This window comes from Mustela lutreola, chromosome 2 (assembly GCF_030435805.1).
Source record: "Mustela lutreola isolate mMusLut2 chromosome 2, mMusLut2.pri, whole genome shotgun sequence".
NCBI classification, from domain to species: Eukaryota; Metazoa; Chordata; class Mammalia; order Carnivora; family Mustelidae; genus Mustela; species Mustela lutreola.
The window spans coordinates 28213992-28236523 of record NC_081291.1 but is presented as its reverse complement, the minus strand read 5'-3'; the positions used below and the strand labels follow the sequence as shown (position 1 = coordinate 28236523).

Here is a 22532-nt window from a genome sequence, read left to right as displayed (position 1 = left end):
AACTCATGGAAGGAAGGGTGCTGGCTTTAGTTCGGAAGGGTGCTGGCTTTAGTTCAACATCGTTCATCATGGAAAAAAAAAAAAGAATCAAGCTTTGGAATCACACAGACCTGGGGCTCGATCCCGGCTGGGACACTTTTTGTCTGTGAGACCTTGAACACATTATCCTTTCTGAGCCTCATTTTTCTCAAGAACAAAATGAATTCCACTTATTATATAACATGTTATTTACTTAAAAGAGGGTGAAATGTCTGCTATATAGTAAACACCCTACAGTTGTGGCTCTTCTAGTAATGCAGCTCAATGCACTGATAATCCCCATTGAATTCACTATGATGTGTGGGGTTGGTGGGTTGGGGGTTATAGTGAGGACTGAATCCCATTCAGTTACACAATCTTGATTTCTTTCTTTTTTTTTAATATTTCTTTTTTTTTAAGATTTTATTTATTTATTTGACAGACAGAGATCACAAGTAGGCAGAGAGGCAGGAAGAGAGAGAGGAAGGGAAGCAGGCTCCTTGATGAGCAGAGAGCCCGATGAGGGGCTCGATCCCAGGACCCCGGGATCATAACCTGAGCAGAAGGCAGAGGCGTTAACCCACTGAGCCACCCAGATGCCCCACAATCTTGATTTCTAAGGTGGACAAAGTAGACATCATTTTCAGCACTGCACAAATGGCCTCCATACCCTTCTGTAAAGCTTTTGGTTTTGGGTACATGACTACTTGAATGAGACATTCACAGCAGCACTACAGAGTATCAGGGGAACTCTAGAAGGTTAATGGCTACATGGGGATATTGTATTAGTAAAAATTGTGCGTGGAGTAAACATGGCAGTTACTTTCAGTGGGGTAATCTCCATAGTTTCCAACAAGAGGCTGTGCAAATTGCAAAGGAGGGAAAAGAATGTCTCAGTTTTCCTACTTGGAGGTTACAGATGAGCCACAGAGCTACCATTTGTATTTGCAACCATTTCCTTCATTCTGCATGCATGCTCACCCTGGCAACATTTCAAAGCATTATTCCACATTACTGTAGTATTTTATCATGCGTCACAAGTCTGACACAGTTCTCTCCTTGGCAAGAAAGTGCTCCAGGCTAAGTATCAGATTTTGTCAGTAGGAAAAAAGGAATTGTTACAGTTCAGAAGTGGCTAGGGAAACATACCTTCAAATGCTACAAATTTGTAAAGGTAAAGCTCCAGTAGAAAGAAAGACTGGGGACATGGCAAACTTATGTCTTGTGGCTTTCTTTGTATTCTTTGCTGTGCTCCCCTGTTGGGCACTAGATCCAGCTGGGCCAAGCCACAAGAGTGTTTCAGTGGCCAGTGGAGGTCAAGTTCTGATGGTCAAAATGGAAGGGGAAATGGAAATTGTACCCCGAGTAATTTACATCATCAAGTTTTCCATGTCTGTCACCCAGGGAGGTGGGTAACATCCCCAGTGACATGGATTATCTGGGGTCCTATCCTTTTGCCTTTCTCTTGCTGAAGCCCAGAGCCAGCTGAAAAGGATTATGTGTTTCTCCCCATGTCATTCTTCCAACCAAGAGGCATTTATCTGGCATCTCGTCTCTGCTAAGCTTTGTACCAGATACTGTGCAAACCATTGTGAATGTGACAGACATAAAGCAGAGCTCACAGGGGTCATGCTAGAGCCTATGAGGGGTGTCCAGAGTGCTAGGAAAGGACACTGATTCAGATTTTGACGAAGTGACATCTACATCCAAATCTAAAGGACACATGAACCATTACAAGGAACAATCCAGTTCCTCCTGCCCCTGCCTTCTCCCTGTTCTTAGCCTGTCTTCAGGGACAGGTGAGCCTGGGATATGAAAGAGCAGGGCACAGATTCAGAGAACTCCTTTTTTCCCCCATGTATCAATCATTAAGCCCATTCTCTGCCATGTCTATGAACCACTTCTACTGTTATTGATGCTTTGTCAAATCAACCTCCTTTCAACTACCTGAAAACATTCATAGAAAAAGGAAAGATTATATCATTCTTGTAACAGAAAAGTAGAAGGCAACTACAAAAGTAAATATGATGAAAAAGAAAATGGTGTTATTAAATTTCATCTGGATGCTGTTGTTTGAGCCTGAGGCCTGTTCTTTTCTGGTGCAGAATGGGAGACTGTCAAGCCTCAGAGCAGTGTGAAGGACAAAGGAGCACCAAACTCAGCAGGCTCCTGGAGAGGACATAGGAGAAAGGGATATTGAAATTAAACAATCACTCTGAGATTCTACATTCTCTACGGTCATGACTCGCTGCTACCCAAAACCACCTGTGACCCTACAGGGGAATGTATCCTATCAAAGATCCAGGGGAGTGGAGACGTGGAGTTGCACATAACACTTGGGAGAGGTAATGAAGTGCATGGCTTTGCAGGCCTCGTTAAGGAGTTTGGATTTTATCCTGAAAGGCTGGAAAGCCGGGGAAGTCAGCAGATGGCTGGCTGGCTGGCATGGTCTGCTTTGCATTTCAGAAAGCCCACTCACCTGCATAGAGTAGAGGCCGGGGCTGGACAGGGAAGAACAAACCTGGATAAAGGACCTGCGGGGAGGCTTTGGAAGAACCCAGGGATAAGAAAGAGTGACAAAAACTGGAAGAGTGAATGTGAGGAGGGGGAGAAGAAAAAAAAAATCTATACTTTTTGATTGATGGGGTGAAAGACATAGTGCTTACTTGAAATGTTTTCTAAATAATGTGGCTCTAGACATTCAGGGGTCGCCAGGTCAGTCCAGCTTCGGCCAAGAATCCATAATCTCTCAGCTCATCCCTTCTATCCCCCCAGATCCCCTTCCTGGGGGGGGGGGGTCACTGGTTCATTGAGATTCTTCAGCAGTGAGGTCTGCAAACCAGGCCTGAGAGTTGATAGTGATGTTCTCTTTGAGTTCCTTATGAGTTCGGGGAAGTTCTCAGGTTCTCCCATTAGTTCCCACTGTGACAAGGCATTGGTTTTAATGGGTAATTTTACACCCCTGGGGCATTTGGCAATGTAAGGAGACATCTGTGAACTCACAAGTGGTAAGGAGGAGTGTGTTAGTCACATCAAGTAGGTAGAGACCAAGGGGGCTGCTAAGCCTTCGAAAATGCACAGAACCACCTCCCGCCACAACTGACAATTAACTGACCCGCCAAAATGTCAAAAGTGCCTGAGTTTGAGAAACTCTAGCAGGGCAATGGCAGTGTCAGAGGATGTTGCATGAGGACAAGAAAGAAGGCTCTAGAGGGGCTGGTGCTTCTCTCGGGAACTATTACTTGCATTAGAGGTGGGTGCTTTGGGGGAGGGATGGAGATCAGGGTGTGAAAATGCTGCTTCCTCTGAGTTTTCCAGGACTGGGATCAGACCAAGGCCAGGCAGCCAGTTGGAAGAGGCAGCTGCTGAAAGCAAGTTCCATACTCTCACACACCCAGGGATGCTGGAGTGGCTCCCAGGAGGAAGGGAGAGGCCAGGGACTGACTCTCCAAGCAGATCAGGTGCCTCTGCGGGAGGAGTTGGCTCAGTCCAGCACCCCAGCAGGTGTGCTGAAATTCCAGGAATTGTCACACTGCTTTGGCTAGTCTCCAAGCCTGCCCAGAAGACAAGCATCTCTGTTTTCAGAGGATGGTAGCAATGATTACTTTTTCCTAGGGGAGAAAAATGCCAGAAAGATAAATACTTTGTAAATCACTGCATGTCTTCTGCCTGCAAGCTTTGAGTCTATTTGTGAAACATTTATCTCTTTGTACACTCACCCCCCCTAAAAAAATTATCATTTAGTTAATAAACCTAATAGCCTGAGGTATGCCAATCAATAAGAAAGAATGCAGGAAGCTGACTCTGAAGCATCATGGTATTGAACTGTTTGCAGAAAGCTATGAGACCTTCCTCTAAAATGAACACGCTTCCAGTCCACTGAGCTAGGGGAGAGGGGCCGATATGTTCTCAATAGTGTTTGGGAAGTTAGAGAAAAGACATATGCAGATGCTCTGTTCGGATTCATGAATGAGATGAACATTGAATTTTTCTTAATTTAATCAATGTAGAGTCTGCAGATAGGAATGAATTGACTTTCATGCAAACTGGGGCTCTGTTTTCACTTCCGTGGACAAAAACAACTCTGTCTTCATGATAGGCACACAATAATCCAGGAGCTGACTACATTAACCAAAATTTGAGGAAAACCCCACTGATTAAATATATAGGCATACTGAAAGACTTTCATATAGTTAGGAATCAGGCAGATCTGGTAGACAAAGGAAGTCAGGATATGTAAGAACTAAACAACTTCATAGCCCCATTCTTCACTGCAAATTGAAAAGGCCTGATTTTCTCTTCATTGTTCACCTCCACATTTCCTCTGAGGGTTGCTGGAAGTCTCTGAAAGCTGGTGTGAGATAGATCTAAGGCATATGTGCTTTTTAGTAAAGATATCCCACCAAAGTCCATTAATGGGTTTAACATTCCTATCATAACTTCGGAAGTAAATGACAATTCCTAAAGGACCCCTCCCATGGACTATAGCTTCTTCCTGGAGTTCAGCTTAAAGGGTCCACCGAGGGAATCCTCATTTGGGAGCAGATGAAGGTAAAAAAAAAAACCAAAAAAACAAAACACACCCTGGGCTCAATGTCAAGCAAATGCATCCAGACTGACTTCACTGATCAATAACACACAATGAGAATATCACTCCAATTCATTAGCAGGACTGAATCATAACTTTTGCCATCCCTGAGACCACTGGGAATCCTTCCTTTGTGAACTTTTAGGCCAGGGATTATCCTTGCCTTGAATTATAGTGAAATCTGTCTTAAGTGATCACCCAGGGACCATCCAAAATTGGTAACTTGGTAGAGGTTGAACTTTAGCTAAAGGTCAAGCAAAATTCTCTGGAAACCTTAGGGGTTGCTTAAAGGTGAAAGAGAAAGTTGAAATGAAAATGGACTTAATCCCTGGTTTATGAACCAAGTAGCTCAGCTAAGCAAGCTGAGGGATGCGTTCAGCTCATAAATGTATCTTGACTTATCTTTCTGAAATGCCTCATCTTTTCTGTCAGGCGCCATGGCCTTTCTGGCTTGTTAATCACATGCCTAGAAATGCTTCTATTTTCCAAGGATGCCCATACATTTTGAAGACCTTTGGCTGTGTGTTGGTGACTCATGGAAGGGTTCATGCCACATACCACTCTAGGTCAGGCTCTGCTCAGCACCCAGAGAATGGAGCCCAGCAAATGCCTTGAAGAGCCTTAAGTGTCTTAACCTATGAGGTGGAAATTGCCTTAATCAACATTAGAACATCTATTCAGTACAGGAAGGACTTTTTAGAGGAAGGGATCTGTATTCTGTTATACAAAGAATTATCTTTATATCATATCACAGAGACCTAGTGTAGAAAGTAAGGTGGGTATGTAATCTATTTTCTGATCCTCTGTGAAGCACTCAGAGTAGAATTTATAGCAATCTTGAAGTACTCTGAACCTCCCGGGGCTCATGCTAAGGCGGCAAAGAACAGAGGAAGATGGAACCAGTATACTTTCCTTATTCCTTCCTGTAAATAGAGAAAGAACCAGATACATTGGGTCCAAATCCCAATTGTGACATATTTTGTACCTTGGATTGATCCCTGTAACCCACTCAATGTCTATTTCTTAATCTGTTACAAGACAAGCAATAGTAATCCCACAGTTGCCATCTACTAAACACTTATGTATCAGATCCTAGGCTGGGTAAAGATGTTACATATCTAGTCTATCTCTGTGAATCCCCACTGTAGCATTTGTGTGAGTGATGCTATCTCCATTGGAGATGGTAAGAGGGTCTGTGCAATATTGGTCAAAAATCCCTGCTTGTCAGGGATGCTGAAGACATTCAGTGACACGGCAGGTAAAAGCCCTAGCACAGCCTGCCCGCTGCCTTAGAGTATTTCCATGAAAGTGAATTTATTCCTCTTCCTATAGAAATGGGCACCATGTACCCCTATGACCATGCATTTCAGAATTCTTGTACTCTGACAGGATGGGCGTTTCCCTATCTTAGTTTATTCCTCACATATTTATTTGAACGTTGCTAAGTGCTGGGAGCACAGTAAGCAACGGAACAGATGTGTTCTGTGCTGGCTGAGTTGAGGGTTGTGCCCTAATGTGTGCCCCAGGTGTGGCTGACACAGAGGCAGAGGAAAAGGAATTAGGGAGGTGGGCCTCTAGGGAGAGGCAAGCTGATTTGAGGCTTTCTTGGAATTGAAGCAAGTTTAACCCAGTCTCCCCAGTTCAGAATATCGAGGCTTTCTATTGTTTTGTATTAATGTTAATGTTATTTGGGCAATTTCGCTAGTTTCTATCCAGAAGAAACTGGTGTTCTGAAAAAAGGATGTTTCATGAAGTGAAGCCACCATCCACACTCTCTGTGCCTTCCCCCGTAACAAAGGCTTATTTGTTAATGGTAATGGAGCTGATGCAGTGCACAGGTATAAATCAGCTCAGCTCAGTAGCCTAATTGAAGGCTCCCTGGAAACCAGGCAGACAACTAGCACAAAGGCAACCTGTGCATATAGCCCAGAAATGGCTTATGTACCTGAAGGTTTGATTCTGTTGTCTCCAGCTGCTTGGCTGTTGGTATCTGTCCAGAGCAACCATTCCTCTTCCCTGAACAATATTTACTTCTCTGATCTCAGCTGTTGTTGCCAAATGTGCCCCAGAGCAAGAATAGCACACAATGATGCTATCTTCTTTCTAGAAATCCTTTGTTATGTCCAAGCTAATGAGCCAACAGCTAAATGGCAAATGCTTTATGAAGACCTGCAAACTTGGACACAGCTTTCCTCCCTGACTGAAGTCACTGTGATGCCAAGCTATTACCTTAATCTGGGATCAGCATAACCAAGCAGAAGTCCCCAGCCTCCTCCTTTCCAACAGTGGTATGATGCTGGGGCTCCCATCCTGTCCCAGTGGAGGCAAGTCTACCACCTCCTTAGCCATTCTCAGTTATTCTTCATCAGGGTAAGTACATTCCATATAATTATGGACTTTCTTACAAAAGCTGGTTGATTAGTGGACTGTACAGAAAACTAACAGGAAGTACAGGACCACTGCTCAGGTCTATGTAGTGTCTTCTGAGAGTGTCAGAGGAGATGTTTCTACAAGAGACCCTGATTGTTCCAAAGCCTACTTTTCTGTGTGATAGGCCTGAAGAACTATGTACCAAAGAAGAGCCTGTGCCAAGGTTTATCAAATTTTAGCCATGTGCTAAACCAGACCCATTGCTTGCTTTTGTAAATAAGGAAATAAGGTTTTATTTGAACATAGCCATGATGTTGTGCCATTTGTGATGGCTTTTGCACTACACCAGCAGAGTTGAGTATTTGTGACACAAATCGCAAACCTGCAGAGCATAAAATACTTACTATCTGGCCCTTTACATAAAGAAAAAAAAATAGAGGAAAAAAAAAAAGGCTTCCCCATGCCCTATCCTAAAATGGGGATGGAGGGTTTAAACAACGTGCTACAACACCAGCACTATGAGGACAGGGACCATGGTGGTCTGTTCACGTGTGTAGCCCTAGGGTCTCATGGGTAACAGTCACTCAACAGAGGAAAGGTGTTAGACTTCCTCCCAGTCTCTAGAAGTTCCCTTCACATTGGTTCTTCAACTGCCCTCCATCCCCGCCGACGGTAGGAGCAGCATCTGTCTTCAATCTTAATATCTCCGTTTGCATCTTGTTAGGTTAGCCACATGGTATTCTTTACTAAACAAATGTTCTTGAGCCCCTTTAAAGTTCTGGGCACTGGGGGATATTGTGGTGAACAAGCCAGCTCACACCCCGGTCTTCAAAGAGGTTATTCCTGGGAGAAAGACAGACAAAAACAAGTAAACACACAAATATGCCTCATCCCAGAGAGTGAGAGGAAATAAAATAGGGTAATACAATAAAGGTATTTGTGCTGGAGCAAATGAATTTGGGTAGAGGTATCAGAAAAGGCTTCACCGAGGAGAGAACATCGCAGCTGATAACTAAAGGATAAGAGGCAAGTCTGGGGAAACCTAAGGACAGAGAGTCTTCTAAGCAGATTAAATAGTGATGGCAAAAGCCATGGGTCTAAGATGAGCCTGACATGCTCAGGAAATAGACAGGAGGCCAGTGGGCCTGGAGGATTGATGAACAGGCAGAGGGAGCTGTGGTTACAGAGGCAGGCAGTAGCCTGGAGGTCTTATATGAGATTAGGGTTATAGAGTCTTAGAGAAGGAAACGCCATGATCTAAGTTGTCCAAAGATCCCCCAGGCCAGGTTGAAAGAAGGCAGAGGGGCAAGCAAGGGGACCAATTGGGAGGTTATCACAGTGGTTTATGACAGATTATGGTACAGTGGAGGTGAAGAGAAGTGGCCAGCTTTGACAGGATGACTTTAAAATCCAGCAGGCCGATTTTGTTCATGGAGTAGACTAGGAGGGCTCAGAGACTAAGAATTCCTGATATTTGGCTTGAATAACCAGCAGGATGATTAGTGATATTTACTGGAAAGATTAGCACAGGATGGGAAACTACAAGTCATGTGTTTTCCTTTGGTTATAAGAATTATGAGGTTTTTGCTGCACATGCAAGAACAGTCGTCAGGGAACCTGTTGAATACACAGGGTTGGAACTCATTAGAGAGTTCCAGGCTAGAAATAAATTTGGGAGCCACAGAAATAATGTGTTTTTTTTTTTAATTAACATATAATGTATTATTTGTTTCAGGGGTGCAGGTCTGTGAATCATTAGTGTTACACAATTCACAGTACTCACCATAGCACATACCCTCCCCAGTGCCCATCTCCCAGCCACCCTCTCCCTCCCCCTGCCCCCACCTCCAGCAACCCTCAGTTTGTTTCCTGAGATTTAGAGTCTCTTGTGTTTTGTATCCGTGCCTGGTCCCATCTTGTTTCATTTTTCCCTCCCTTCCCCCCATGAATCCCCATCCTGCCTCTCAAATTCCTCATATCAGAGAGATCATATGATAATTGTCTTTTTCTGATTGACTTATTTTGCTCAGCATAATACCCTCTAGTTCCATCCACATTATTGCAAATGGCAAGATTTTGTGTTTTTTGATGGTTGCATAGTATTCCATTGTGTATATATATACCAAATCTTCTTCATCTATTCATCTGTTGATGGACATCTAGGTTCTTTCCATAGTTTGGCTATTGCGGACATTACTGCTATAAACATTCAGGTGCGTGTTCCCCTTCGGATCACTACATTTGTATCTTCACGGTAAATACCCAGTAGTGCAATTGCTGAGTCGTAGGGTAGCTCTATTTTCAACTCTTTGAGGAACCTCATGCTGTTTTCCAGAGTGGTTGCACCAGCTTGCTTTTCCACCAACAGTGTAGAGGGTTCCCCTTCCTCTGCATCCTCGCCAGCATCTGTCATTTCCTGACTTGTTAATTTTAGCCATTCTGACTGGTGTAAGGTGGTATCTCATTGTGGTTTTGATTTGTATTTCCCCGATGCCAAGTGATATAGAGCACTTTTTCATGTGTCTGTTGGCTATCTGGATGTCTTGTTTGTAGAAATGTCTGTTCATGTCCTCTGCCCTTTTCTTGATTGGATTATTTGTTCTTTGGGTGTTGAGTTTGATAAATTCTGTATAGATTTTGGATACTAGCCCTTTATCTGGTATGTCATTTACAAATATCTTCTCCCATTCTGTCATTTGTCTTTTGGTTTTATTGACTGTTTCCTGTGTTGTCCAAAAGTTTTGATCTTGATGAAGTCCTAATAGTTCATTTTTACCCTTACTTCCCTTGCCTTTTGGTGATGTTTCTAGGAAGAAGTTGTCGAGACTGAGGTCAACGAGGTTGCTGGCTGTGTTCTCCTCAAGGATTTTGATGGATTCCTCTCTCACATTGCAGTCTTTCATCCATTTGGAGTCTATTTTTGTGTGTGGTATAAGGAAATGGTCCAGTTTTATTTATCTGCCTGTGGCTGTCCAACTTTCCCAACACCATTTGTTGAAGAGACTATCTTTATTCCACTGGACATTCTTCCCACTTTGTCAAAGATTAGTTGACCCCAGAGTTGAAGGTCCATTTCTGGGCTCTCTTTTCTGTTCCATTGATCTGTCTGTTTTTATGCCAGTACCATGCTGTCTTGATGATGACAGCTTTGGAATAGAGCTTGAAGTTCAGAATTGTGGTGCCACCATCTTTGGCTTTCTTTTTCAACATTTCTCTATTCAGGGTCTTTTCTGGTTCTACATAAATTTTAGGATTATTTGTTCCATTTCTTTGAAAAAAATTGATGGTATTTTGATAGGGATTGCATTAAATGTATAGATTACTCTAGTTAGCATAGACATTTTCACAACGATTGTTCTTAAACATGGAATGTTTTTCTGTTTCTTTGTGTCTTCCTCAATTTCTTTCATGAGTACTTTATAGTTTTCTGAGGACACATACTTTGCCTCTTTGATTAGATTTATTCCTAGGTATCTTATGGTTTTGGGTGCAATTGTAAATGGGATCGACTCCTTAATTTCTCTTTCTTCTGTCTTGTTATTGGTGTATAGGAATGCAACTGATTTCTGTGCATTGATTTTATATCCTGACACTTTACTGAATTCCTGTATGAGTTCTAGCAGTTTTGGAGTGGAGTCTTTTTTGGGTTTTCCACATAAAGTATCAGATCATCTGCAAAGAATGAGAGTTTGACTTCTTCTTTGCCCATTTGGATGCCTTTTATTTCTTTTTGTGGTCTGATTGCTGAGGCTAGGACTTCTAGTACTATGTTGAATAGCAGTGGTGATAGTGGACATTTCTGCCATGTTCCTGACCTTAGGGGAAAAGCTCTCAGTTTTTCACCATTGAGAAGGATATTGCTGTGAGTTTTTCATAGATGACTTTTATGATATTGAGGTATGTATCCTCTATCCCTACACTGAGAAAAGAGTTTTGATCAAGAAAGTATGCTCTACTTCGTCAAATGCTTTTCTGCATTATCATATGATTCTTGTTCTTTCTTTTACTAATGTCTTGTATCACATTGATTGATTTGTGGATGTTGAACCAACCTTACAGCCCAGGAATAAATCCCACTTGGTCGTGGTGAATAATTCTTGTAATGTACTGTTGGATCCTCTTGGCTAGTATTTTGGTAAGAATTTTTGTATCCATGTTCATCAGGGATATTGGTCTGTAATTCTCCTTTTTGATGGGGTCTTTGTCTGGCTTTGGGGTCGAGGTAATGCTGGCCTTATGAGTTTGGAAGTTTTTCTTCCATTTCTATTTTTTGGAACAGTTTCAGGAGAATGTGTATTAATTCTTCTTTAAATGTTTGGTGGAGGGTGCCTGGGTGGCTCAGTGGGTTAAAGCCTCTGTCTTTGGCTCAGGTCATGATCTCAGAGTCCTGGGATCAAGCCCCGCATTGCGCTCTCTGCTCAGTGGGGAGCCTGTTCCTCCTCTCTCTCTGCCTGCCTCTCTGTCTACTTGTGATCTGTCAAATAAATAAATAAATAAATAAATAAATAAATATCTTTTAAAAAATTATAAAGCCATGGCCCAGAATGACATCTGTGCCTGGGTGGGAAGGGAAAAATTGCTACGAACCACAGGTAGTTGTTTCTAGGTTGGATATGATAATGCAGGAAAACCTTCCAGACAGAGGGCACTACAAATGCAAAGGGCCTGATGTGGACCACCCTTGGAGTACTTGGAAAGCGTGGCTGGAACACAGAGAGCATTGGACAGATGAGAGCAAGATGACGTCGGTGGGGATGGGGGGGTTAGATTTTATTCTACGTGTGACTGGAGGACAGGGGCCAAAGAATGCCAGTTACGGGGCTTTAGAATATGAACCGTAGAGGAAGGATGCCTGAAATTGTCTCTTAGTTCTGCTACTTGTTGGGGCCGTAACCTCTTTGTACTACAGTATTCTCTGTAATATTGGGATGGTACTAGGACCCACCACACAGGGTGGTTTCAAAAAGTAAATGAAATACCGTATGAAATGTGCCTACATCAGTGCCGAGCATAAGATACAGTAAGTGCTCAGTAAATGTCAGCTCTGATTATTGCTGGAGAGAACCAGCAAAAATGGTGTGATCTGACTGACATCCAGGGGAGAGGCGGACCTTTCTTCAAATCCTGTGGAGTCCCCCCTCTTTCCTTGACTTTGCCCTGAGAGACCACCACTGTCTCCACCTCATTCTCTGAGCTGTCAGAGCCCGTCACACCTTCATCTGGCACGTAGCCTGCAAGACTGTGCTGTTATTTTCTCACATTGCTGGGACTGAGGCGTGAGCTCCTCAAGAAAAGGGCCCTGTGTTTTGCCCTGTCCTCCCGTCCCTAATCAGCCTGGGATGGTGATAGTGTGTAGCCATCAGCCCCAGTGAAGAGAACAACAGTGGTTGGAATCAGCATGTAGCACCGGGGACTTATGCAAACCACAGCACATTTCCTAGGACAGGTCCAAGTTGTAGCACAGAAGGAGCAGAAACGCTGCGGGACTCCAGCCTGAGGACCTTTAGAAAGCAGCCAGGAGGCGCCAGTTCCCTCAGCTGGGTAGGGGCTGGGGGGTGGGTGCTTCCAGCCCACGTGCAGGCATGGCCCCTCCGCAGGCATCGAGTTTTCAGGCTCATTTACATCCTGCGGATGTGTGCAAAGAGCTGGGCAGGCAATTCAAACTCATTTTCTGAGGTCACAGTGCCAAACTTGGACCGCATTAGCTCCCAGAACCATTAATGGGGTAATGTGTTCTCTCACCGTGAGTGGGAATCAAAAAGACTTTAATGGGGCTTCGTTAGATCCATCTGTCCATCCATCTCGTCTTCTCCATCCCTCACCACTGGACTTGAGAAACGGGAACACCCCTGACTAATTAGATTTATCCTAATCTCCTTTCTGCCTCGTCAACCCTCTCAGAGGCCATCTGTGGATTTAGAATTCCGACCCTTAAGAATTATGCTAATCAGTCTTTTTCTAATTTAAAATGTTCATCTGATGGCCACAGTTTGAAATTTCTTGCTGTGACAAATGGGAACCCATTGTAAGGTTTTGTGCTAATTTTAAACACCCTCATCCTCTCAAGTGCCACATAATAGACCATTTCCAAGAAAATAGTTAGGTGAGGAACATAGGGTCTTAGAGCTGGACAGTAAGTAAGAAAGCCAGAATAGTGTGGGGAGAATTTTAATTGTGTGTTCTTGGTTTTTTGTTTTCTTTTGTTTTTTAACATGAGTAGGGGATGATTTGCTTTCATTTGTGGACTCAAAAGGAAGGTGCCTGAGCTATTAAATGTGGGGATGGATTGTTTATTTTGGTGGTGCTGCCACTGGTGTGTAAAATGCAGAAGGGAATGAATTCACTGATGTTGGTACCCAGAGGGAGATGATTTAGGAGTTGATCTTCATCAACGCATCCCTAGGGCTTGTGGCCTGGTCATTAGAGGCCAGTATGGAAAATTAAGCAGATTTCTGTGCAGGGAGGTCACCCCAGCATTGTAGTGGTCCAACCCTGGCAGGAGAAAGGGCACCTCCTGACACAGCACAGTGACATTTACCGCAGGCCCTGAATGCCCCCAGACCTTCAGTGGGGTGAATATAAATCATCAGTCCTGGTATTAGGGGGCCTAAACAGAGGGCTCAGTGGAAAGACTGATACTACATTGATTACTTCGTTGAGTGAACAGGGAGTCTTAACTGGGAATGACAGCCCAGAGTGGCACCTCACAAATGTCACAAATCTCTCAGACATTCTTGGATATTGTTAAAAATAGTTTTTGATTCAACAGGCCTTGTATAGCGCTTAAGAATCTGCATTTCTAGCAAGGCCCTAGGTGACAATGGCACTGCTGGTCTAGAGACCACTCTTGGTGTAGCAGGAGAAGTTAAGAGATTGGGGAAAAGAAAGAACCAAGTTCAAGTCCTGGCAAATGACTGGTCAGGCAGCCTTGGGCAAAGTACTTTCCTCTGTACCTCTTTTATTCAACTGATACTTACTGAGTTTCCACTCTGCACCAGAAACTGCTCCCAGTGAAGTAGCAGGATCAAGACAGAAACTGTCTCTGCTTCCCTGGGGTTTTTAATTTTGGTGGGGTGACACAAAAGAAAGAAGGTAACAAAGCAAAAAAGTGTAATTATAGCCTGTGATCATTGCTCATGGTGATGGCAAAGATGGTTAATGTTTACTGAAAACCTAGTCTGTACAAAGCCTCAAAGAATTTCACATGCATCAACTGATCGAATCTTTGTATCTGTTCTGTGAGGGAGGTAGTCCCATCCCTGTTTCCAGCTGCAGACACTGTGGCACAGGCATGAAGGATCTTACCCAACCTCAGGTGCTGGAAGGGGGGGTGACAACCTGAACCCCTGAACCAGTGCTCTTGATGATAGGCCACGATCTTTTCCTGTAAAGGGCCAGGCAGTAAATATTTTAGGCTCTGCCAGCTGGTCAGTTTCTGTTGCACCTACCTGATTCTGCCCTTGGAGCACGGAAAGTGTCATAGACATCGCACGCACGAGGAGTGAGAGCAACGTGTCCTGATGGAAGTGTGTGTATCGGGGTGCAGGGGGCCTGATTTGCCCCGTCCATTCCAGTTTGCTGACTCCAGATCCTGATTGCTATCCTTCTCATTTTCTAAAGCAGCCCTGTACAATATAAATACAATGTCAGTTAGTTGTGAAATAGAAAACCTTAGAGTAGCCATGATTAAATAAATAAATAAATAAATGAAAATTAAAAAAAAAACCTTAATATCTCTAACCCGAAATATACAAAATATTATTTTCACAGGTAGCCAGTATAAAATAATATTGAGATAATTCACGTTCTTTTTTGCATTAAGTCTTTTTTTAAAAGATTTAAGAGTGTGTGTGAGAGAGAGAGCATGCACAAGCAGTGGGGAGGGGCAGAGGAGAGGGAGCCCCGTGCAGGACTCAATCCCAGGAGCCTGGGATCATGACCTGAGCAGAAGGCAGAAGCCTAACTCACTGGCCACCCAGGTGCCCTGCACTAAGTATTCTAAAGGTGGTATGCGTTTTACATGTTGCGTGGGTCTCAGCTCGGACTAGCGATGTTTCAAGTGTCTGGGGGCCACTTGGGGCTGGTGGCAACTGTGCTGGACAAGGCAGTGGTAAAGTGCTGAAGACTCGTCCAGGCTGGAGCCCAAGATTCCATATTCATAAGAGCCCCCAGATGATATTGGTCAGCAGGGGACTTGGGGTGGGAAGGCTACAGACAGTCCCTCTGAAGGAGGAATGGACCTGAGGGGGCAGGTGATGCAAGGGAGGCCCTGAAGGCTCTTTAAAGTGGTTACATTCAAATGGAAACCCAGAGGCTGAGCAGGACAGAGAAGAACACTGGGAGAAGATGCTCTATTCATGCTCTATATGTTTTCGATTAAGTCCTCTAATGCATGCAGGCACTGAGCACTGGGTATGTTGTCTTGGGTTTTTGTTCCAATGTAAAGGCAGGCAGATATACAGACTTTGGGAGCCCTTGCCTGCCATTCTTCCCCCAGCCAGCTTCATTCCCCTCTTAGTGCTCCACAGTTGCCCAGATTTCCCTCGTCACAGCACTGTCCATGCTTTTCATAAGTGCCAGGTTGTTTTTTGGGTGGCTTACAGGGTTGTGAATTCTGAGAGGGCAGGCTTGGGGCTTGGCCACTGCTCTGTCTCCAGCTGTGGCCATCTGAGTGCTTGGCAGTGAGGATTGGGTCTTGCAGAATATGTGGCATTCCGTCCAAGGTCCATCTGGGTGTGCACTCCTTGGAAACTTTCCAGGTAGGAGCTCTCGGACTCAACATCAGAGGAGGGAAGTCTTTTGTCAGAGATAGGAAAGAAAGGACTTTGTGTGGTGTGGCGTGTGCTCAGTGGGCACGGCAGCTGAGTCACAGGCTGAGTGGCCTGCAGGTGTGTTCGTGGGGGTTGGCACAGTCAGTCCGTGTGAGTCTGATAGATTTTAGAAGGGGCCGTGGCTCTCCACCCCATGGTATGCAACCCCCAGGCCCAACGTGAAGTGGCTGCCCCCTTTCTCAATACCTGTCTCGCCTCTACCCAGGGCTGAAAACGCGTGCAGGGTGCTGGGGGAGCCTAAGAGGGAAGGGCAGGTGCTTCTCTCACAGAAGAGCCACCTCACAGGTGAGGCTGGTTCCACCAGAGGAACTCAGGTCTGTTAATGTGGCTCGAGATGTCAATTGGTTGTGGTCCTAACAATGAGCTCCTCCAGTGGTCTTCCTGTCAAGCCTCCCGAAATCCACCCACCCCAGCTCTGCTACGTTACTAGAGGGGCCATCGCGCCTCCTTGTCCTGACAGCTTCAGACACCTGTATGGCATTGCCCAGTCTGGAGAGAGACGCGCCACCCAGTGGTCAAGAAGGGCCGGTGCGGGCCCCGGCGGCCTGTGTTTGCATCCCAGCCCTGGGCCTTCTTATGCTAGTCCTCAGACCTCTCTGGGCTCAGCTTCCTCTGCATTCAATGGAGATAGGTAGTGCCACCCTCCCAGGTTAGTAACGAGGAGTCGTGAAGACGGGTAGAGTGCACAAAACAGGGTCTGCAAGCAACAGGCGCTCGCTGTTACTATCAGAAATTGCTTTCACTTGTATTATTGCACATGTTCCTTCCAAAGCCCTTCAGAAAAAGCAGAGCTAGTAGTGGTAGGATTTCCATTTAATAGTATAGGTGATGAAAGGGAGATCCAAGGAGGGGAAGTACTGTGGCTTGCAGGGAGTGCCAGGCATCAAGTTGAGGCCTTCTAAAAATTCACTTAACGTTGACTTCATACTTAACTGGCTCAGGGGGCACTGAGGTACCAGGTGAATAAAGGTGAGCAAAGCACAGTACAGCCCCCCGGGGGAAACAAATGCTTTACAGAAATACGAGCCGGGGTTGGAGGAGAGGAGTTTTCCCAGTCAAGGTGTACCGTGGCACCGTACATGTTTCTGTAACATCATGACATTGCTGGGGTCCTTGGCGATTTAAGTGTAACCACTGTGGTTTTTAAGCTGGGACCCACGATTACCCTCCCCACCCCACCCCCGGGAAGGTTCATGTAAAGATTGTGTTTGTATGCGCATGTTTTTTCCCTAGGGAAAGGAGTCATAGCTTTGATCAGATTCTCAAAGGTCTTGACATGCCCCCAAATGGTAAGAACCCCTGTTCTAGAGGAGCTTGGATGTCATTTGTGAAAATTCTCAGTAACGAGCAGCCTGTGTCTTAAGTGTAAGCTTGTACACATACTGATAGATCCCTCAACGCTGCTGATCGAGGAGGAGAAAGGCAGTTCTTCTAAAGACGCTGCCTTAGTGGCTCTCCTTGCAGCTCCTTTACATTGTTCTTCCATCGAGGCATTACGAGTGGTTTGACCTGAGCCAACCATTTCCATGCTCAGAGCCCCTGTATCTGATCATATGGGGGTGATAGCCTCCAGTTTGCAGATTCCTGGGGGGATTTGGATGGTTTTAGTGTCTTACACACACGTAACAGGCCCTCAGTGCATGTGACGCTTCCTTCCTTTGCCTGGTGTCAAGCTTTTTGTTGGATCATTCCCACGGACATTCTTAGAAAAGTGTCTTCTTCTTCTTTTTTTTTTTTTTTCCCTCCTTCCCATTCCTCCGCTTTCTGTCTTGAACCAAGGTTGCATCTCTTCCCAAAAATTATTCTTAGTCCATGGCTGTGGCCTTTATGGAGCAGGCTTGTCAACTCCTGCTCTTTCCCTCCATTACCGCATCTTGGGAAAACCTACCTGTCCTTTCCTCTCTGGATCTGTGGATTGAATAGAGTGGCTATTTCATTTGTTGTTTCCTCCTATGCCTTACATAGTGGCAGCTGATCTTTTGGTCTATTATTCTCTTCTGTTCGAAGTGGGAAGAGAAAAAGCTGCGTTGATGCCATCACTATAAGAAAAGACACATTCTGTTTTGTTGCCCTCAGAAGCTAGGAAGTAGAGATTTCTAGCATGCATTTTTCGTTCTAAATGAAAGCAACTGTCTATAGTCTTGGAAACATGTGCCACCTCAGTCTTACTCTTAATGAAGAAGCAATAAAGTGCTCACAGCACATCAGCCACTTCCAAGACCTGTAGCATTGCTTCTCTCCCCACTCCTAGACAAGTAGCTCATGGCTGGGTTGTGGATAAGGTCAAGGGCATGAGCTTGGGACCAGAAAGGCCCCATTGTGGACTCCATCCCTGCTGTGTGACAGCTGTGTGGCCTTGGACACTCTCCATAACTTTTCTGAGCCTCAGTAAGATGGGGAGTAAGGCCGTGCATACCGTATTCATTCGCTAGTGCTGCCATAGCAAAGCAACACCAAGTGGGTGGCTTAAACCCAGTGAAGCAACTGTGTTTTCTCACAATTGTGGAGGTTAGAGGTCTGAAATCAATGTGTCAGCAGGATTGGTCCCTTCTGAGGACTCTGAAGGAGAATTTTTTTTTATGACTATGTCCTGGCTTGTGGGGTTTTGCCGGCAATCTCTGGCATTTCCTGGCTTGTAGAACCATCTTCCCAGTCTCCGCCTTCAGGTTCACATGGCATTCTTTCTGTGTGCATGGCTGTGTCCAAACTTTCCCACTGCATAAGAACACCAGTGTTACTGCATGAAAGCCCACTCTTACGACTTTATTGAAACTTGATTGCCTCTATAAAGACACACGGTTACATTCTGAGGTACTGGGGGTTCGAAATTGAACATATCTTTGGGGAGAAAGGAAGACACAACTCGATCTGTAACACATGCCTACCACATAGGGTCTGCAGATGATTAGATGAAATAATCTACAAAAAGGGTTTAACGTAGTGCCTGGCACTTAACAACCCCCAGTACATTGCTTATTATTCATAAAGGAATTTATCATGCCCTAATTTCTCACCTCCAAGTCTTGGAGGTTTTCAGTTTCTTCTGCCTCTCCTTTTTTCTCATTTTTCATCAACTAGAGGGCAAGTAAATGTAAAGGGAAAAGACAAAGCAGAGACCAGTTGAAACATGGAAGGTTCTGCCACTTGACTATCAGAACATTTTATACTTTAATATTTCCTCAGCCTGAGCTTAAATTAGTAAAAAATAGATTTGTGTGTGTAAAAATACACAGGAACCTACTATTTCAGTCCAGTCTGCATTAATTATTTGAGAAGCTTGTCTTAAATAGCACAATGATTTTATTTGAGGGAAAACTCTGAAACCTAAATAGTTATCAGATGCCCATTAAAAAAAAAAAAATCAAAATTAACTCTGTCTGAGAAAACACGTTATTGGAATCAAATAAGCTGGCGGCATAATCTGCAAATTCCGTGTGTACAGCTATGGTATCTGAAACATAATTATCAAGCTTAAGTTAATTAGACTAATGCTTAGAAAATCTGGCCTGGCAGCCTGTGGTAAGTAATTATATATACTGATTAAAAATGTAATATGCAGCAAACAGAGGCAACGGAAACTCCATTTGACACAGCATGTGCACGTGTACAATTAGGAAGCCACGTAGAAGAATGCCCACAACGAGAAGGAACACGGTAGAAACTGAAAGGCATCATGCCCAGTCTTCTTCAAGATGTTCCCCTCACCCGCTGGAAAATGGGTGGCTGTCACCACAGGGCTGGCCTAGGAAGGGGATGTGGCCATAGGTACTCACTGACCACCCAGAGCATACTCCAGACCATAGTCTCTGCTCTGTGTTCTTTCCATTTCTCTCAAGCTTCTCCTTCAAAGGATGATTAGGTGTCAGACAACAGAGGTCCTCTTCCTTGGTGATTTTCCAGGCTTTGAAATGAGGAAATTGTCATTCATTATGGGTCACAGAGAAGGTAAGGATGCTGCTCTCTGTGCAGACAATAAACACACTTTTCGTTTGCCCTTCTGCTTGCTGTTTGGCTTTCTCTCACTATTTTTGAAAGAGGGAAGAAATGCCACTGGGGATCCATGTGCAAAGACTAAGGACCCTCAACATTTGGCTATCTCCTCAGATTCATCCTAAGTTTACTGTTGCACAAAATGTTTGATTAAGAAAATGTGGTTAAATTTCAGATTGATGAGGGCTACCAAGAAATCTTTTTGGTTCTGTATCGTTCTTACAATGTATCTCTGTTCCTGCATTAGTATTAGAACAATTGTTTGGGAAAACATAATCAAACCCTTCTCTGAGGACTGAGGGTGGCTATACCTGTGTCACCCTTCTGAGTATCTGTTATGGTTGGCTGGGCAGGAAGTATTTAGTGAACACCTACTGTGCACCCAGCTCTGGTTTTATAAGGTCTTCACTAAGGTGTTCGATTGAACCATGTGACGTTCTTTTAAAGGTTACGGGAAGATTGAATATTGGCAATAGACATGGTTTTGCCCTCATAGGAGGTATAATCTAGTGGGTAAGGTATTTACAACACAGTTACATGTCCTCAGACGGAACACATCAAAGGACTGCCTGGGCCAGCCTTGAGGGAGGAAGGGGAAGAAATGTCTTCCTTATACAGAATAGTATGTGCAGAGGACTGGTGGTCAAACGAGGCAGCTTGTTGAAAGAGCCACTCTCGCTTAAACAGGGTAGGCACAGAGGCTGCAGAAGGTTGAGAGAGGGAGTGACATGGTCACTAAGGGCCTATCATACTAAGAAAGCTTGTTGAAGGCCAGTTAACTCAGGACCAGAGCATTTGATAGCAAGGGTTGGAAGACTGCCCTGGGCCATAATCTAGAATTTAATTTATACTTTTTAAGTAAGAGAGGCCCCAATATATCATCCTTCCACTGTGATGTTCTGCTTCAAAATCTAGATTCAAGTCACTTCTATTCGATTTCATTGAGGATCCTTTTTAGTAGAGAAACAGGCCAAGGCTTTCATCTAAGACTGCAGAAAAGACCCCCACAATTCACTTAATCTTCCTGGGCCTTTTTTTCCTTTTCTCTAAAATGGGGACAGCAGTATTATGCTTCTGTCTACCCCAAAGTGGATCCAATGAGATTCTGCTTGAAAAGTGCTTTAATTTAGACACTTGACCTTAGTCCCCATTGTTGAGCAGACTCAGATACTGTTCTACGAGGGCCTGCAGCTTTAGGGAATGGCCCTGGAGACCCAGCCACCTGCGAGCCACAGGGTCACATCTCTAATCTTAACTTCCTCACCTGAAAAAGGAGAAGACAGCACGAGGGCTGTTCAATAAGGGTTAAATGCAATTGTCTCTGTACCAATACTTGGTGTCTGGCACTTAGTGCATGTTCAGTAAAAATCCTTTAATAATAACAATATAATTATACCGTTACTGTTCTTGGGCTCCCTTCCTTTGATGTTTTCACTTCCCTAGAGCAGAAGTTCCCTGGCATTGGACCAAGAACATCTTTCCTTTGGCCAGGGGTCCATTTTCCCTGCAACAGTATTTGTTCCTTGTGATTTAGTTGCCATTTGGCTGGAGGATTAAGTCCAGAATCTGACTCCCTTTATAAGTTGAAGAGTCTTCTCTCTACCCAAGGCCCAAATAACTACTTGCAAAGTGAAAAAAACAGTCCATCAACAGGTCTTTTTGTTTGTTTTTTGTTTTTGTTTTGCTCCTGGAATGACAAATATTTGGTATTTTATAATTCTTTAATTTTGGCATCTGGTACATACAGTCTGAGTAACCCTACAGGGACACTCATAGATCTTGGACTGGTAACTTGGCTACGATGCTTCAATCAAATGTCAATGAACTAGACCGTTATTGCCAAAATCAAAAATTAAAGAGGGAGAGGAGCATTAGAAATTAATGGCTTTTTTCAACATCTTGTCTGTGTTTCCTACCCAAATAGCAGTCAGCTTACTACTTCTTGTCCCCAACGTGGGAAACAGAAAGGGCAACGGGCTGCGACACCTGTCCAATGCAGTCCTGGTCTGAGAATCAGCACGAAGAAAAGGACTAAAAGAGATAATGAAATGTAGAAAGCCTGTGAAATTTATATTACCACTGCAGACATGTTTATTAAAACCCAGGCGAGTATTACTTTTGCTTCGGAAATAGGACATAAGAGGAAATTTATGGAGAGGAGAATGTTTGGATGACTATCTCGCAGACATAAAGCTCTTAAGGCAGAGCAGTTTTAATTAAGAACAGCATCCTGTGTGAAGTGTTACACCCAAAATAGATCCTAAGGGGGATTCAGTGAAGGGATACATCAATTTCAGACATCTGGAATCCAATTAATAACTTCAGTGCTCTTACATAGCAAATGCTACTATGCTGTAATTCTAACCGAGGTTCTCCAAATGGGAGCTGGATTTCCATAGGGAGGGAAATTGCAGTCATCCTATGGCATAAACTGCATGTTGCCCAAGGATGCCCAAGTTTGTTTTCATTCGTGGCCTCCGTTGATGAAGTTCCACTGAACAACTGGGTTTCTGCAAGCCCATCACTCAGTACAAAAGCTACGATATTGATGCCCCACACCTAACTGCACAATGAGCCCACACCCCACCCTTCCCCCCACAGTTACCCATCACCCTGAATCTCATGGTCTCATTGCTTCACTTCTTTTTACATAGTTTTAGGCATCTCTGTGCATTTTTTAAAAAGGATGTATTTTTAAGTTACTTTTTAACTTTATTTAAAAAAAAAAAAACATC

General features: G+C 44.1%; 1 protein-coding gene and 1 long non-coding RNA gene across 14 annotated transcripts in view; one reads left to right on the top strand and one right to left on the bottom strand.

Annotated features, from left to right (window-relative positions):
• Positions 1-22532, top strand: part of FHIT (fragile histidine triad diadenosine triphosphatase) — a 1430768-nt gene that overhangs the window by 1370862 nt on the left and 37374 nt on the right. The gene's annotated exons all lie outside the window — the stretch shown is intronic.
• LOC131824083 (uncharacterized) overlaps positions 7259-22532 on the bottom strand; it is a 181812-nt gene continuing 166538 nt past the window's right edge. Inside the window, exons 3-4 of the long non-coding RNA XR_009350742.1 lie at positions 14425-14601; positions 7259-7819 (exon numbers count right to left, since the gene is read on the bottom strand). This is a non-coding gene — a long non-coding RNA (uncharacterized LOC131824083). The remainder of the gene's footprint in view (positions 7820-14424; positions 14602-22532) is intronic.